The 19,403-nt window shown below is 36.1% G+C and overlaps 1 protein-coding gene across 5 annotated transcripts in view; it reads right to left on the bottom strand.

Moving 5' to 3' along the window:
• The window catches only part of sano (CABIT domain-containing protein serrano), a 146,121-nt gene that overhangs the window by 87,141 nt on the left and 39,577 nt on the right, over positions 1-19,403 (bottom strand). For all 5 annotated transcript variants that reach the window (XR_003821197.2, XM_085483921.1, XM_029313453.2 and 2 more), the window contains one exon: positions 1,166-1,226. The gene's annotated coding sequence lies outside the window, so the exon portion shown is untranslated. The remainder of the gene's footprint in view (positions 1-1,165; positions 1,227-19,403) is intronic.

Here is a 19,403-nt window from a genome sequence, read left to right as displayed (position 1 = left end):
ATTTTATATAAATATTTAAAAATATTAAATAATCCGTTATTTAATTTGAAATAAATTTATGCATAAATTATACAGCAAAAGCTGTTGTAACACGTCCTTTAAAAAATTCTGTATTTGTATATTTTGTAAATTAATCGAGTACGTCTATAAGATTGTGCGTTATCGGAAGAAATACGATCGATACAAATGTAATACGAAGTAATTCTGTCGAATTTAAAAAAAGTCCATGAATGCTGTTATATATACTTGTTGATAATTGATCAATTAATGTTAAATAATTTATACGATAATATATAAACCGAGAAAAAAATGTTTTTCTGATTTTTAATCGTATAACAAAACACGCGAAAAAAAGAAAACTTTTAGAAATGCACAAATTAATTTTTAATCTTTGTATAATTTTATTCTTTTACACTGCGTTACGTTCCAATCTATTCTAATCATTGGCAACAAATAAAAATTTGATATCTATGCATAGGCATATCTTTTACGATAACGACTTTATGAATCGCCCCCGTTTTGCGGTCACTTTCAAAGAAGGGAAACGCTATTCGATCGGAAATTTTTTACGATCCATTAATTCCGGAAGTAACAGAGGCCACTCTCCATAACGCTATAATAACTTTAACCTACCGTTTCTCGGGTAGGTGTAGCTTTTTTCCTACAGAGGCATATTTGCTAAACTATTCTCCAATAATACGTCATTACACTATGTAATTAATAACGCTACAATAATTAAATAAAATAAAACAAGAAGATGCGCCGTTTTAAATAATTTTTTTCTTGGTAATAATTTTATTTCACAGACATATAATTACTTAAGATTTTTGACACATATTTAAGTTTTAATATGATCTAATTATTTTTTTAAAAGTTGAGAAAATGTTGACAGTTAACAGTGTAAATATCCATGATAAATGTATCTGTATAATTATTTTTTGGAATAATATAAAATTGTATAAATTTTTGTCTTTACTATAATAAAATATTATTAGATTTGACGCGTTACGTTTATAAATTTTTCTTACATTTCTTAAATAAAAGAAGAAGTAAGAATTATAGCTTCATGTTCATATAATGCTAATTACGCTCTCAAAGAGATAATACAATAGGAAATTATCGACAATCAAAAGTAATGAAAAAAAAAGTGGCATTAATGACTCACCAATGATGTCGTCGTTCGCTGCTTCCCTTTTTCCGTGACTTGTTTAGAATTTGTTCAGCGCCTGAAAAATATAAGAAACAGAAATTAATAAAATCATTTAGAATTGCTTAGGACGATATTTGAATCTCATTTTGATAATACATATGGGAAAAATTTCTTTCACCGTTACATGCGCTACATTTCTATATTTCAATGTCAAACACATGTGCACATACATTCGGCTGTCTATCAACTATAAATATAATAAAATGCGAACCAAGCCAATCAGTCTTCCAATGTTCTCAATTAAATACAAAATATTTTCTTATAAATATCGTGCATCTTTTTATAGCAAAAAAGATTTCCAAATATTTTTCGCTTGTAACATCAATTAATCTTAGATTTACTCCAAGTACAGAACCGAAATTAGAGAATGATATGTTTCTCGCGAGTTAATTCGTAACATTTGTTCCTGTTGCGTGCCACATTTTCCAACGAATATCGTTCTTAGCTGCGGGGAGTTTGCGTTTAAAGCCGCGTGCTTTCTCGCATATTATCGTCCACATATTACTAAGACGCTTTTGACAAAGATTGATTGTGAACAGGCCCCCTGGCAGCTTTTCTTCCGGATTGAGTTAGATCGGCGCGCGTAAATATGGCGCCATCGGGTAACCTCGCGGACCCGCGCTTAGATTAAGCACCGAGAGCGCCATATGATTCTTAATTTGGTGGCGAGGCAAGCCGACGATAACGCAACATGGCCATCGAAGTATCGTTAACGAGCTGTTTACCTGCTATGCCTTAATTTATCCAACGACGATCTCGTTGGTCACGACGATCAATCGTCGGAACTAAGTTTCTGCTTCGTTTGTGCCCTAAGAGGATCGTTAAACTGTCACGTCCGTTCACGCGACTTCATAATTTTCAACCGTGACGTTTTCAAAATCATCGTCTTGGACGTTTAAACGATCGTCTCGCACGAAGTCGTATAACAGTAACACCGGCCTTAATTAAGACTAACACATCGTATATAAAACTTGTCGAAAACTTTCGAAAAGAAACTAGATTCGAACTCAAAGAACCTTTGGAAAATCATGGTAATCATGTGGGAAAATAAATATTCATATATACATAGTAAATTTTACTATTTATTAATATGTGCATAGTAAAATTAATCGAACACATTTTATATGTTATTATGGATATTACTGTATTTTATTGTGGTGTAAATATTAATCAGAAAAACTCTAATAAAATCCTTCCAATACCACATATTGTCCTATATATGATTACCATAATTTTCAGGGTAAATTCTAAGAGAAAATGTTCTCTGCGTGTTTATATGCGAATGCTAATGTTATTTGAAAATACGGGACATGGAAAGAGGCGCAAGCACGTTTTCACGGATGAGAATGGAAAAAATGGTGGAACATACTGTATACGCACAGAGAGAAAAGCTGATATAAATGCGATTATTTCGCACGACTCTCTCGGAAACTAGGCTGCCTCGCGGAATCTGGATCGAGTGTTGAGCGAGTCGGCCGTGTTGTTATCGGCCCATTATCCGGCCCATAGTGCGCAAAGGTACACCCATGCAAGCCGTAGTAGCGCGCGTGCATAGTTTCGCGCGCACACGTCCCGATACGGTTTCAGTTACCTAATCGTCTAAGTCGGTGTTGCACAGCGTCGACGGTTTTTACGGTGCCTCCCTCGTCCTCGAACGCGGGACCAACGATGCGTGAACGCAAACTTCACTCGTTCCATTACATTTTCTACTCGGATAATCTGGTATCGGGACCCGCCGGCGAACCCTTCCACGATTCCCCTTCAGAGTTTCTCAATCTCCGTCCCCGCTAACGCATTCCTGGCTCGGATCGCGGGATTTTTGCGGCGAGGGCGATAGCGTCGTAAGTAGCGGCGTACAAAATCGTTTGTATTATCTACTTGTCTCGGAAAAAAAACCACTGCGATAAACGCGATGGTCGAACCGCCCCACTGAGAATCACTGATACGTAGAGATATACGCAAGATATACGAGATGATTTCAGATAGACTCTATATAGTTTTATCAACAGTCCCCTTTCGATTTAGCCTATCTTATTTATATATCGAATTTATTTGCCATTTCGAAAAATATTCCCTAAGGCATTTTTTAAAAATTTCTTAAAAAAAAATATATATATATATATATATACACATGTTAAAAAAATTAAATTATACTTCTTCGACACGAGCCCATTGTTTAGAGATTACGACATTTATAACTGGAAATCTAATTGGCTCAGGGACACCCTGTATACATATCACTCGAAGTCAAGTCTGGACGTATGCGGTAGCCTATTACGAATACGTAGTTATGCTTAACTGTACAGAGAACTCGACATACTGTTGTATGTATGCAAGTATGTACCTAGTCTCGCGTAGAAAAGAGCCCTCCGCACGAGGCTACGAACGTGTTCACGTATTTATAAGCAGGCTGACACGCGGCCAGGCCAGGTCGCAATTTGTCCGAGTCTTTAAACGCGCATTTCTCGTGTTTGATTTCAAACCTCCTCCTCGGGATCGTAAGTGATAATGGAAATAAAAATCTAAAAACACCTCTCGCTTCTCGGAGCTTTTGTGCGAGCATGATTTTTTCCATGTAAAAAAAATCATAATGTTCTCCAGATTTTTCAAATCCAGATATTTCAAAATCAGATTTTTTAATAAACTTGAAACATTGATTTTTTGTTCCAATTGTATTCTATAAATCGGATGTTAAAACAATCTGCTTTTTATAAAAATTTATATAAATAATGTTTTATTTATAACTGAAGCAATTTGTAAAATTCATATCTCTGTGCAATTAATTCAATAACATAGAATTCTATATACATTTTAAGTCTAACAATAAGTTGTTTAAAAATATTACTCAACTTATCTTAGCATAACGCCATCGATAAAATACATTTTATAAATTCGTCATGTATAATACATTTGATAAATTCTCAATTTAGAACTGTTGAACGATACGTTATAAGTAAGATGAATCGTTTTCCCTCCCGAAACACCTGTAAACTCGAAATATATGATTACCATATTGTCGAGTACGAACGTTTTGCTCTTACAGTCTTTGTCTTCTCATCCCGAACGCGATCTTGCATACGCTTATCCGCAGCGTATTTCATCCCGCGCCGGGGCTTATGGATGCTTATATAAATCAACAAGGCTCACAATTAATATCGCGGGCTATATACCGCGACGATTAAAAAAATCGAGCTGGACTAGACACACCGGCGCGGCGTGGCCGCTCCGCATTGTACGATTTATTGGAATATACATCTCACGAACCGTGACACCTACGCTGTAAATTCACGCCGCTCGCAATTAGTATCAGCCCTTAAAAATAAGGGAATAGGAAAAAAAAAAGATTGTGAATTCCCTCAACGAGGTGCTAATGCCCTCTTACACACGGCGATCTTATCTAGTTTTCCTCGCGAAAATCTTTAGTCGCGCGAAATAATTTATGCGTCTACCAATTACGCGCGAGATGCGATAAATGTGTCGTAAATTAACGCTAATTACAATTAACCTTGGGCGTTAAAAAAATAAGGAAATAATCGCGATAAATATATCGAATCATTCGATCTTTAGCTTGCGTACAATTAATGCATTTTATAACAAAAGAAATACGATACAGTTTAGAAGAATGGATCATGTACATATCATAATAATATATCCCGACATTTAAAAAATTATCTCCATTTTTTCGACAGAATATATATATGCATAAGATGCATTTAGATATTTATTTCCTATCATTTTTACATATACAATATATTTGAATAGACCAAACAGGTGAGATTTTTTCCTTAATATATTTATAATGCTCGACTGCATTTTATATATATATATATATATATAAAATAATATGTCCCGACATTTAAAAAATTATCTCCATTTTTTCGACAGAATATATATATGTGCATAAGATGCATTTAGATATTTATTTCCTATCATTTTTACATAAACAATATATTTGAATAGACCAATAAACAGGTGAGATTTTTTCCTTAATATATTTATAATACTCGACTGCATTTTATATATATATATATATATATATATATATGAAATGCAGCCGAGTATATTATAAATAAGGGATGCAAGTAAGAAAAAAAGATCGATCCCGGCGGGCGTCGGAAAGTCGCGAGCGTGATGAAGAAGCGAGGAAGTTTAAATTCCGTAGGCGCGCGCTGTATATTACGCGAGCGTTTATAGGAACAGGAGAGTGGAGCAACATGACTTATAACCGAGTTATACTCGCCACCGGTGATTTCCCATTATACGACCCGGTATCCGAGTCATCCTGCCTCCCTTCACCTCCCTTTCTTCGAGAGAGGATTAAAGGCATCTCGAATAAGGTTGGGATACTACTTGCAATATTGAGGTTGCGTCGTATCGCATCTGCGCCCGCGTACGATTCTCATTGCGTGGCAGCAATAAATATGCTGATTAAGCGGCAACGCGCGAGGTCGGTTAATTTGCAGTATATCAGTATCCAACAGCGCATTTTAATTGGCCGTGAAGCATTATTGCGGGGGAAATAATCCACGGCTAGACTTTTCAATAATAAAATCGCGCCGCTGACAATCGAGGAATGGAGAAAGGGGAGCTGAAGATGCTGAGGAAGAAAAAGAAGAAAGTTCAAGAATGGATGATGGTATTACTGGTCGCAATTAATTACGTCGTTGATTACAATTTCACGACTGTCAAAATTAGCGAAACGTCGTTATTACCGTGACTTTGTATATTCCGGAGGAAGAGACACACGAGACGAGCGTTGCCCAACTATCTATAGTTACGGATTTCGTTGCAAAATCGCTAAAAGGCCTCTACTCGCCACGTCAATTCTTTGCTGCAACCTTGAAGCAATAAACAACGTAGCTTGAACGCAGCCGCGAGCGCGAGATTCCTCTTCTCTCGGTATATCTGACCGATCATGATTGCGAAAAATCATCCTGCACTCGAGGAGCAGGCGAAAGAGCGAAAGTCCAAATCTATCTCGACTAAAGGTTTCCCTCGGGATGCAACTGACATTATTCCCCGCGCAAATATATCTTTGTGTCATCAAATCGACGCCGCGTCGAGACTTTATCAAGATCCACGAGCGATTCCCAGAGTGTTGGTCGCAAACAAATTTCAGCGAAATATCATTCAGCTCGTGTATCGCCTCGCGAAAATACAAAGCGAAATACGTTTCTCGTACAAAGTTTCGCTTTCGCAAATGGCTTTCGCGCACATCCGCTTTCCGAATCCGCGGAATCGGTCGGGTACACAATTCCCTTCGTCGTTGCTCAAGCTGTCTCGCAAGAGAATAACCTTTGGAGAGACGAATCGAGCAACGAGGGATAAAAAGAGAAAGGGAAAAAAATGCACACGCGAGGCGGGAAAGAGGGTATACAAATGCGCTCGCTTTCGTCTACGACCGAGTGCGAGTGCAAGGCGAGCAGGTATAAGCGCAGGCAGGCAGACCAGGCAACGAACTCGCAATTATCGTCGCGGATATATTCCCGCGTTATCCTTGCCGAGCCGCGTGGTCGTAACTTCGCGCCCGCGCTCGCGGACACGAGTTATGACGTTTTCTACAGCGGCACTTAAGATTGCGCCTCGCCAGTTCCCTCTTATCGCTCCGCAAAATCGGGCGACTATCCGCGGACCATCGTCCCGCTGTTTACGAGTCGGCCGACCGGTACGTATCCATACCGATAACGCGACTCGACACTTGCTGGTAATTGCCACGCTGGTATTGCCACCAGCCTGGTCAGCGCAACCCTTCTTCGTCGCTCTCTCTTCTTATTAGCCGGCGCATCGCCGATAAGCGATGAGCTGCGAGCGCTGAGATGGGTGGCCGCCTTCATAAATAATGAACGCTGCTCGCGAGTAGTTTAATCATTATTAGACGTTTGCGAGTTATTATGTAAGACATCGATCAATAATTCGACCAAATTTAAGCACGCGCGAGTAACTTATATAATTAGGAAATATATGTGCCTATGTATGTATTAATCATTTTAGATTTCCGAAAAAAAAATTGTTTTTAGGAAGAGGAGATAATCTTTATCGGTTCTCAAGATATAATATCTTATTTAAAATAATGAATGTTAAGATGCAATTCTGCTGGTCTACAACAGTCGTTTTTCTAAAAAAAAAACCTATACGTTTTCCTGGTAACGTTAAATAATTGTCGAGATGTCTAAAATATAAAATGTCACCGAAGCGCAAAGAACCGATCTCCGATCGCAAAGTGGGTTAAGAGGGGGTTGTTTCTCCCTGCTAGCCCAATAAACGAAATTAACTTTCCGCTGGCGACTCGCCACGAAAAAGCAGTCGTATTTATCGATGGAATGCACCGGCCAGAAGAACTTGTTTCAAACGCTCCTGTATCTAAACCCGCATTTAACACTGACAACAGACTGCTGAAAAACATCTCGTGAATGTATTTCAAGTTGATAAATAACATTTTCTACCATTTAATTTATCGTAAACGCATCGTTGCTTCTATACAATTGTGCCAATTTTTTTTTTGTATTTCTCTCGTAAATATTGCAGTTGGATAATGGAAAAATAAGCTAAATTATATACGAAGATTTAGTAGAGAAATTAGATTTTAATAAAAATTATAGATAAAGAATATTCTTCATGGAATTAAGAAAATTTCAGTTTAATAAATCTCACAAATAATGTAAAAAATATTGATTATTGTATAATTAGATAAACTCATCAGAATAATATCTTTCAATGCTAAAGAAATTAAAATATTAATATATAATTTATTGCAGGATAAATTGTGGAATCTGGTTATATGCAACAAAATAATAAGCGCTTTCTATTTTCAAATATTTCCGATATCTTAAAGACGTTATAAAGTATCACATATAATGACACATCCATGTGTATAATTTTAAGAATTCACTCTATATGAAATATTTATCTTCAATGTACCGTTTGATCTGTTCATGTGATGTGGCCCTCACACATATTTAGGGCTAATTAAAGGCGCACATGTGTGGCAATAATTCTGAGGAAAATTAACAGCGCGAAATTTCTCGAGTTCAATCTTCCGCCTTAGATGTTATCCAATTGCATCCCGACATCCTTTCGTCATTCGTTGTCGACGGACCACGAATCACGACTTTCTGTGGTGTTATAAAGATAATTGCCTACGTCTCGAATAAAAGCGTAACGAGAAAACAAATGGGACGAAAGAGAAAATCTGTTATTTCTGTCAGTGACTTTAAATGTATCAAGTGCCCTGAAAAAGATTACAGCTCTTCCACTCGTCTTACTTTGAAATATCACAAAATTTAAAAGGTTTAGAATTTAAAAAAAACGATATAGCCCCCATATCAAGGTAAATATAACAAAGAGATATAATGCACATATTTTTAAAAATCACAAGTATTCTATAAACTGCACACAAGGACACTAATATAAAAATGCAAGATATTAGAATGCAAAAAAGACGTAACTTGAGCTGCGTGGGAAGAAAAATGCTTGCAATTTTAAATCTCGCAAAGGGAAGGTACTTTTGATTTTTCGATCTACGCAAGCACCTCGTCTCGATCGGCTCTAGAGAGTCCGCGGTGTACAATCCTCTCGCATTAGCATATCTCCGCGGCAATAAAGGTTTAAACTATATGCATATACGCGTGCGCGCACGGCGTGTAAACCGGCCGATAAATTAAATACGTTAATCGAGCGACGATGCAATAAACGACTCGTAATCGGCCGGGCAGCTTACCGATTTAACGCGCGGAACATCACGAAAGCGCGTTCCGAGACCGAGGCGGCGGGCCGTATTAAAGTCGCTGTTGTAAAATGTACGCCTGGTCTAACGCGAAGAACGGGCCGTTTAGTTAGCACCGTACACCAATTACAATAAACATTTTTAATCACTTCATTCTCGCGTATTAAGAGTTTCCTCGCTTTAGCGGCGCTCGTAACTAATAACTTCGACGAATCGCTTTGCGATCTCTTTCTTTGAATGACGTTATCAATTTTGCTAATGCACACCGAATGCAGAAATCGAAGATTTAAAGAATAGTTTTACACATATTTGACATTTCTCGGTAATTTTCATTTATGAAAAGTATAAAAGAAACTATAATTCATATATTCTTTTTACAATCCTAGCACATTTCTACGGTGTATCGTAAATATATTGTGTTCGCCAGCAATTTGAGAATTTTTCCTCACACCTTTCTATTCCGAAATCGACCTAGGCCGAGGGTGCTATGTGAACCGAGGAAATTGTCAGTGCATTGTGACTGTAATGATGGGTATGCATGCGATACGAACAGTAAACACTTGACTTGGTAATTTCGCAAAGGTTACACGATTTCCTGGCAATTTTATTTTCCACAGAAGTATTAATTTTCAACAATTTTGCTGTCTCTCCTCGCGGCGCGATGATTGAACGTCGTTATGTATTTCGCGGTAAATCGTGCAGCAACGCACTTCGAGGACTACTACCATGGACAAAATTAATTTTTTTTTGTTTTTTATTCCTTGTTCTTCCTTAATTTTTTAAAATTTTATTTTGTGTTATTTTGTTACTTTTATATTTTTTTTTAGATTAAATATGCAAATTAATTCCAGCATTTATTCAAAAGGAGAATAAATTCCTAATTTTTTACTTATTCCAAGGGGAGCAATGACTACTATCGTTGGTCAACGTGTATAGAAATCCGTCGTGAAAAAGAGAGAAATATCGACCGATACGTCAAACTCGCCTGACCGGTCAATGACATGCCAAAACCAAGACATCTCTTTGTTCTCCGACCACATTTTTTCGATCAAAGATACGCGCCGTCGAAAATGTAGAGCGAAATTGTACTTGGAAATTATCAAGATCATATATCTCGTCCGTGAATGCGAGCCGGATTAATAAAGGATCCGTCCGCGCGTCTCGAGATTCGCATTCTTCGCGGACCTATGCAAATTGATCGTTCTTTTCAAGGGATGATCGATCGTACGGAGCAGCACCGAAAGCCGAGTACGAAAAAAGGAAGAAAAAAAGAGGAGCGAGGGTAAAAATGGGGGGTCTTGCGCGTGTATACGAATAAAGTCGTTCCTCGAATTAATTCAGCTATAAAGCAGGCCGCCACGAATGGCTCTCATTCAATTAGGCGACAGCGTGGAATCGAGCCTTTGTCAGCTAATCACAACCTTATGACGTGGTGACGATGACAGTAGGGTGCGGCCAAAAAGGCGTGCTCAGCAACCCTATATGTGACTATATATATATATATATACACACAATACACGTATATGTACATACATATATGTATATCCGCTGTCTACGAATAGAAAAGAAACGAGAAAACACAACGGAGAAAGACCGGAGGGAAACGAAAGAAAGGATAAGAAAGAATCGAGGGTTGGGCCGTTGCACATATTACAAACAATAAACACATAAATGTAGATAGAAGAGATAGAACAAAGAAATGTGTCGGGAGAATGAGACAATGAATGTCGTAATGTGTTGGGGCTACTAAAAAGCCATTGTGCGCGTCGAAACGCGCATGCTTAATTATGATTTTGAATTATCGATCTCGCAGACGTCAAAAGTGTCAAACATGACGTACCTTTATTATCCATTGAAATGTTAAAATAATATTTCGATATCTCATATTCCTTTTATTCTTTATACTTATAGCAATCAACTGTACTTGTGCAACTACGATTCTATTTTTTTATCACATAACTTTATAAATTTTATTTTATTATTGAATATATTAACAAATATATTATTAAATATATTAATAAATATATTAATAAATATATTATTAAATATATTAATAAGTATATTAATAAATATATTAATAAATATATCAATAAAATATCGGTGGCTTTTATTTTACTAATGTGCAAAAGTGAATGAAAGAGAAATGTTAAATCGAACCGTTTATGGTATATCGTCCGTCTTTCCACATTATTCACCGATGCGCACGTGCATCTAGAGCGCAGTCAAGCATAGTTTGTCGGTCAACATTTGCATTCATCGACATATTCGCGTCGCGTCTCTATCCGCGGCGGACTTTCTCGCATGCACCGCGACTAAAGAGGTTGGAGAATTCTAATTTCATCGTGTTATGCACACCGTCGTCGGTGGTCGATCTGTTTAGCATAACGATGAGAAAAAAGTCGCCGCGAAACAGAAACGCACCGGTTCACATTATTGTTACTTTCTCGATGTTAAATTAAAATATCGCCCGGGTAGTTCGCGACTTAATAAAACCGTGACCACTCTTTTCTCCGGAGGAGTTTTAGAAAATTATCCTTTGCGGAAATCTTTCACTATGTATATGTAAATTAATTTGTGCAGCTTGTTAGAAAAAAAATTGTAACAATATACAATTGTCACATTATAGTAAATTATTATATTTACAAATTGGGGTCTGATTTAAATTCTGATTAAAAAGTGGAGCGTTCGTTAAATGTAACGAAATTATACTAGAGTGCTAAACTCGAGCCATGTTATCGTATGTGCCATCGAGCGAAGGAAGTTTTTGCGTGAAACACTCGCGGAATGATGAAAATCGCTCGCGAAACTGCAGGAAAGTTGATGAAAGCTATGATCGAAATTCGCAATCAGCGAAAGTTAATGGAGTCGCGTGTTTGAGTTTGAGGACAAGCAAGCTAAAATTGCTCAAATAATCCACGAGAAGCTTCGACGGTCCTTTAAATCGTCTCGCGTAAGCTCTATTTCGTCATGACTTATGACTGGCGGTCACGAACCCGCCGCACAAAGTCGGTGACTCTTCGCCGACGATGGTGCATTTGAGTCAGCTTGCATACCGACGTTCTGGCTCATCCTGCTCGAGTGTTTCTCTCTTTGCAGAACCACGCAAAGAATACCGATCCCACACGTGCTTGTCGTCACGAGGGAGGATAAACGAATTGACTTTCTCGTCACGTATCAATAACGTGTGTTATATTGTCTGATAATACTTCCGTAATTCTTTAAAGGAGATGTCTTATGAGATAAAATTCAATGTAAAAACAAAAAGGATGAATTCGTATGTAAAATTTAAATATGTCTAATCTCATATCTAATAGTGAATTTATTTTAATTGTCATATATAATAATGACTTTTTGAAATTCCAGTTTCATTATTTATCTCTCAAACTATTAAAGATGCAAATTTGATTTAAATCAAAGAAAAACTAATATGAAATAAATATTTTCAGATTAATTTTGCAAGATTAATTACTTTTTGAACATACTTATATATGTAATTTAAGATTTCTAAAATTCGAGATCTGATTAATAGTCATATCGTTGGTAAAAGTAAGTTACCGCGATCTGATTTGAGGTGCGATACTTGTTCGAAAAACGAGCGGCGTTTCGTGCAACGAATGGCAATCCCACGTGCATACGATGTAACAAAAGATCAACTTTCCCGTCACGTATCGATAATGCTTTATCAAATAGAATCAGTACTTCCTCTTCCTCCTTCGACATCGATTTATAAGTACTTGTGGCACAGAGATATATATACGTATCATGGTACTAATATATACACTTATTTATTGCATATGTAAATGTAACACATGCTGTATTGATATAGAATTTGTCTTAAAACTTCTATATCGATATACTTAGCATGCGTACGTAACAAATATGTAGATATATTTGTATCCTTTAATATACATTGATTATCTTCAAATCTGTATTTAAGTATGAATTACTAAAAATATACATTATAGCAAATATATTTAATGTACCGTGTATATAACTATACTCTATATCAGAAGAATAAATACTTTAACGTCTAATCATTTTTTAATTATTTTCTTTTTCAATAAAATTTTCATATAAAAATATTTTTTTTCATATATTCACATATATTCAAATATATATATATGGATAGAGATTGTAATCTTTTTCTTACGCGAATTCACTTAATTATATGTTACAAAGTCTATTTGAATTGATGGATTATTATTATTACACACGTATAACGTCAATAATGTATACGTCATTTTGTTCGCGATATTAATAGACATGTTCCCGAAAAGGAAGGATTGTAGCCGAAGGAGTGCGTGAAAAAGCGACCTCGAAACTGTCGATCTACCGCTAAGAAGATCTCTCTCTCCCTCTCTTTCTCTCTTTATCATCGTTGGTCACGCAGTTGCACGAAGACACGAACATCGCCGTATAAGCTTTTGCGCAAGAGGCATAATTATAGCCAAAGAGGAAGCGAAGCCGAGTGCGTTAGCACACGTAGGACGAACGTTGAACGATGAACTTGACACTGCACGTATGAGAGAGAAAGAAAGAGGGAGAAGGAGAGAGGAAAAAGGATAGGAAGGGCGTGTGCAAGCGAGAGAACCGCGAAGAGAAAAGAAAGAGAAAGAAAGAGACTGCAACCTCACGAACGCCTACTCATTTCTATCTCGTCTTTTTCATCCTCAACTAAACAAATGACGTCCATAAGTCTATCGATCCCTTTAGATTACCCTTCTTAATTTCCCTTTTTCAGGTCACGCTAGAAATGCGGATACGTTTTTGTAAGTATACCCAGTTGCTCCTCTCGACTCTCACCGTTTAAGTAGAAATAACAATTTTCGTGCGTAGAAATAACAATATAAGTGTGCTTGCATTGTTCACAGAGAAGATAGCATAATCTTCTTTTTATACTTTTCATGCTTGCCGATACATATGCAATTACTATGAATATTCTATATAATAAATATGATGTTTTTTAAATCGGCCAACAGAGCCAAAGCACGAAAAATTAATTATTCGGAACTCTATCTCTTGGTTTGAGATCACTAAGTTCCATATATAAATTAATCTCGAAACTTACATATGGAGAAATAGGCGCGAAAAATATAGGTTCCCGCTTCAGCGACTTTTCGAACCTATATTTTTCGCGCAATTAATTTATATATGAAACTTAGTGATCTCAAACCAAGAGATATAGTTCCGAATAATTAATTTTTCGTGCTTTGGCTCTGTTGACCGATTTAAAAAACATCATATTTATATTCTTAATATTGAGAGCCGATAAAAATATTTCTTTCTAATTCTATATAATATAAGATACCTATTATTCAATATTATTTAAATATGGAAAAAATCTAAATATTTAATTAGCAGCATTGTTAATTATGAATATTAATTATAAATACTAATATCTTATAGAATATGTATATAGTAATTGAACATAATCGACAAACAAAAATATATATGTATATACACGGTTGACATTTTGTGATAACTATTTTTATCTGGATATAAATTTGTATCTATCTTATTTTTTGTATATGCATACGACAAATATATGTATTTGTAAAATAGTTGGCAGAGTTACATGTGTAACAGCGAAAGCAGTGGTGTAACCGCTAAGTCCATCACTGGTAATGCGCGAATCTAGTACGGTGAATAAGCATGCGTACCTCACTGACACATTAAGATCACGAATCAAGATAGAGGCTGTGCTCAACTCAAGTCATAAAAGATACTTTGCTCCACTCATTTGTTCCACTTTAGTAAGTTGCATGAAGATTCCCTTGTCTCTCTTGTATTATATTTTTTTCCAACACCGCTACATGTCTATTATTATACCCTTTTTCATACGGCAACTTCTTAATAGCTAATAATAATTTCAAAAATACCTAGTGCAACTGAATAAAAAAAATATATGACTTATATATTATTTTTAATTATTTTTTTAACTAATTTTGGAAATTATTGTCTAACTATACAACTAATATTCTCTATACGCAAAAAAAGATTAATTCAAATAAAAAATCTACCTAAAAAATTCTTATTAATTTTGAATTTCGATACTGTTTTGCATTTTATAATTGATTAAATCGAGCGCATCGTTGAAAATAATGGAAAGTTAATAATCAAATAGATACCGCAATTCTCGAAATTTGAAATTTCATAAATATCATGATGCACATCGATGCAATTAATGCGAACGAATCGCCACGCTGTTTGTCACGAAACGGGAATTCTCGAGAATTACAAAAGCTACATGCGCGCATCGTACTTGGGGTGCATTGTTCGTTCCAGATTCAGCGAGTTAGGATCACCTACTTCCTTCTTTCTCCTCCAGTCGTTGAAAGAAACCGTATAATAGCGACGATCGAGAGACAGATCTCGAACGAGTCGTGAGTTTTATGAATGTCGTAACTCTCACGATTAACTCGAGTATCGAGATTCTGCATATCGATCGATAGACGATAATACAAAGATTATCGGTTTTAAATAATAAATAATGACGATATATACTAAACGCGTCCGACAGACGTAACTCGCCGTCCGGGCCGCTAATCCGGGGGGTTTTACGTTTTAAAGCGAATACCTTACTTAGGTATTACGTAAATCCAGTCGTGGTGAGCGCAGCTTTTGCGGACGCGCGCGAGAGCTTGACTTTTTTACTACCGCAAAGATCACCGCAAAACTTTGCCCGCTCATCTCGTTCTCGCGGTAGAAAGTTAATATTCCATATACCCTTAGAAAACGGAAATTGCTCGCAAGCGGCTTTAATGTAACGTCGGATTACGTAACGCGAACTTCTTAGTGCTATTAGTTGAGATATTCTCTCCGCGCGTTTATTAAAATGCTCTCTTACAATTTTAATCAATTCTACATCTTTTCCATTATATCTTCGTATTTAGTTCTCGTAAGTTGTTATATAATTCGTATATTAGTATAAAATTTCGTTTATAAACGTATTCGCAAATAATTCTCTCGATAAAAAAACTAGAGAAAGAAATAAAAGTCATGAGTTTTAGAAAGTAATGCGTTTTTCAATAAGTATGACGTTAATTAACTCCTGAGAAATTTCGAATGTGAGTTAATTATAAGATACCGTATCGCGTGCTGTTCTCTGAAGAGCCAACAAGGGCAATTACGTTATATCAGTATTACAGGGAAGTGCGTGACCTACTGCATATACGCCTTTCGATGTAATTTAATGACAGAATTCCTCATCTTCGCTTATTTTCTTGTACCTTGTGTTCTCAACTTTACGATCATGCCAATAAATTAATTAATATATTTAACTGCCAAAAATGCAGCCGTTTTTTTCTTTCAATTAAAGATAATAAGGTTTAAAAAAAACATTTTTAATTTTCTAAGAAAAAAAATACAACTGATTTTTCAACTTATTTAATTAAGAACTTTGCTAAAAAATAATGTGTAAAAAATATTAAAAAATTTAAAATTATCGACAATACATATTTCTAATAAATGTTTGATTAATTTTACCGATGTACACTATAATTTATCTTTTATACTCGCGTTCTTAATAGTCTGTAATAAATAAAATAATCGTAAATCATAATATAGCTAGAAGCAATAGTTTTTGAAGGGTTGACCGAGAAAGAGAGAGAGTTTCGATACAGGTTTCCAATAAACTACCATGCAGTCACGCATGCACAATTACGTGCATAAAAGAAGGTAAACGTGAATGTGAATAGGAAAGTGTAACATCGCTGTAAGTGATTAAAAGTCGTTGATCATTAAGTGGTGCCCTATCTCGGGTGCAGTCGACCGTAAAAGTAAACAGGAAAAGAGTATATCAGGCGATGCGATTCAAATATGACTCGAGAAACGCATAAACGCGATGGGAAAAGCACGAGAAAACGGAATGCGTGACCGCGTATGGGACGGATATGTTTTCTCGGCAACGGGTTATTTTTTCTAGAAGAAGCAGAAAACCGCGTTCGACAAGTTATCAAGGTTAGCATTCAACATTCCTGCATGAAAATTACAAGTAACGTGACAAAAAGTGCACATGTTCATTATGCGTGGTTCGGTAAGCTAGTCTGTAAATTTCCGTCATCTCAACCTGTGTATTGACGTAGGTAGACCTGTAGGTAGACGCACGTGCTACCTTTCTCTCATTATTTTACGAAAATTACGATAAACATTAAAATTTATTAACAAAATGATGCATTTCACAAATTAAACTTTTGCGCAAGCAGCGAGGTATCAATGTATTTTGGCATTTTTATCTAATTTTGTTCACCCGTTCACACGTACAATAAATTAAAATGTAATATTTTGCATGATAATCGATTATTTACCGACTAAATATGTTTCCTCAAGCAAGAAATACTTGGCGCGATCAACCGTTTAAATAGAAATGTAACAAATATTTGCAAAACGGGATCCCCGCATGCATAAATTGACGACATATTCAGAAGAATGCCCGTTGCACGGGCTTTAAAAATGCTAATCATTATTAAATATTGACTCGAGGTAAGGATCAAGCAAATTTTTTTGGCGTGCAACCGGGAATAGTGAGATATGAGAGTCAAAATATGGCTGTAAGATTTGGCAATATTTACACTGCATGACAAAAAAATACTATGCCTTCGTGAGTACAAAACAAAGAACACATTATTGCATAAATATATGTATATATATATAGAATATTCTCTCTAAATTTCTTGAGATTATATTTTGTATGTAATCACCTTGAAATTTTAGAACGTGCAGTTTGAAATATATCTTTTCCTTTAGCCATAACTCTAAATTTCTTGGAGTGGGATCTCACGCCAAAAGAATGCGATTCCACTGCAAGAAATTTAGAGTTATGGCTAAAGCAAAAGATATATTTCAAACTGCACGTTCTAAAATTTCAAGGTGATTACATACAAAATATAATCTCTACACAGAATGCGAAAAACGTATGTGAGTATAAATTACAATCTGATATTTTCCGTTTACGTCATTGCAATATTCGTGTCTGATAGATTGACTGATTAACATATATGTTGAATCAATCGCTGACAAAGCGGATGATCGACGAATGTAACGTTTTACCTTCGACTGTCTGAAAATACTAATCGTTATTAGTTATCGGTTGGCGCAAACAATAGATTTCTCGCAATGAGAAACAAAAAAAAAAGCAAATCAATAAGTACGAGTCAAGGCAAAGGGAGAAAGGCAGATGATCTAACGCGACAAAAAACGGCGCACGCGACCCTTCACCTCTCCGGCGCAATTATATGCCTGATTGCGCATCAAATTATCTAAATAAGAAAAAAGAGTCAACCTCCTTTGCTTTTCACTCTTTCCCCATTCACAAAGAAAAATTTTGCGGTTCACTGATCTCGCTCAAAATCAAGATTTACGAGCTCTGTTTCTCTTTCTTTCTCTTTTTTTCTGGAATTCAGAAACCAGATTAAATCGAATCGATTTAAACAACGCGTGTATTAAATTTGCGATAAGATTAACTTTCTCTTATATAATAAAAAATAAATATTTGCGTATATTATAATCCAACTATATTCATTAATTTACCCTGAAAAATCATGGTAATCGTGAGACAATATGGTATTGGAAGAATTTTGAGTTTCTCTGATGATCACAATAAAAATATTAATATCTATCACAATAAGATATAAAATATGTTCGATTAATATTTTTTACACACGGGGCAAATTCTAAGAGAAAATTTTCTCCGTGTATACCTAAATACTTGAATCATTAATTTCTTTACTCGCAATTCTGTTTTCGTATCATATATATACACATCCCCGTATGCCTTGATTCATGCTATAAGAATTAATAAGCGCAGTTCGTCGCGCTTCGTCGAGAAACAAACGTCTAATTAATATCAGCGAACAAAATATAGATGGATCCGGAGAGAGAAAGAGAGTCACGTGTGTGTTTATAAATAATTATAAGTACAGGAAAGTGAGCATCATCACGTTCAATGCCATTCGGTCGCCGCGTCTTGTAATTTTATTCGCGATATAGAATGCAATTGCGCCGATGACGCCAACACGATGAGATGACCTTCAAGGATACGCATCGTTCTTTCTCTCTCTCTCCTCCCTCGTTTCTCTTCTGCATCTCTATCTCGTTCTCCTAGCGCGGTACGCTATTGCTCGTGTAACAGTAACTCGCTTAAGCGTGTAATTTGTATCCGCTGGGATATAGATGATACGACGATGAGGAGAGCTTTATTTTTGCAATTAAGATGCCGCTGTTTGTGCCACGGAGAGAGAGAGATAGAGAAGTATTCGCGCTTGTAAATGCGCGCTCTGCAAAGAAAAGTACCGTAACGAAGCGTCAAGGTTGCGCGTATCGTAAGATGCAGCTGATCGTGTTTGCATAATTCTACTTTGTTTGCAGTTAACGCGGAAAGTCACTCATCTCCATTATGCTTAGAACTCGTATTGTTGTTCGCGAGGAACGATATAATGTCGAACGGAAGAAATATGTGCGGCCATAATAATT

This window comes from Nylanderia fulva, unplaced genomic scaffold, assembly GCF_048542155.1.
Source record: "Nylanderia fulva isolate GAGA-0341 unplaced genomic scaffold, ASM4854215v1 Scaffold28, whole genome shotgun sequence".
NCBI lineage: Eukaryota > Metazoa > Arthropoda > Insecta > Hymenoptera > Formicidae > Nylanderia > Nylanderia fulva.
This window is presented reverse-complemented; position numbering and strand designations above follow the sequence as displayed.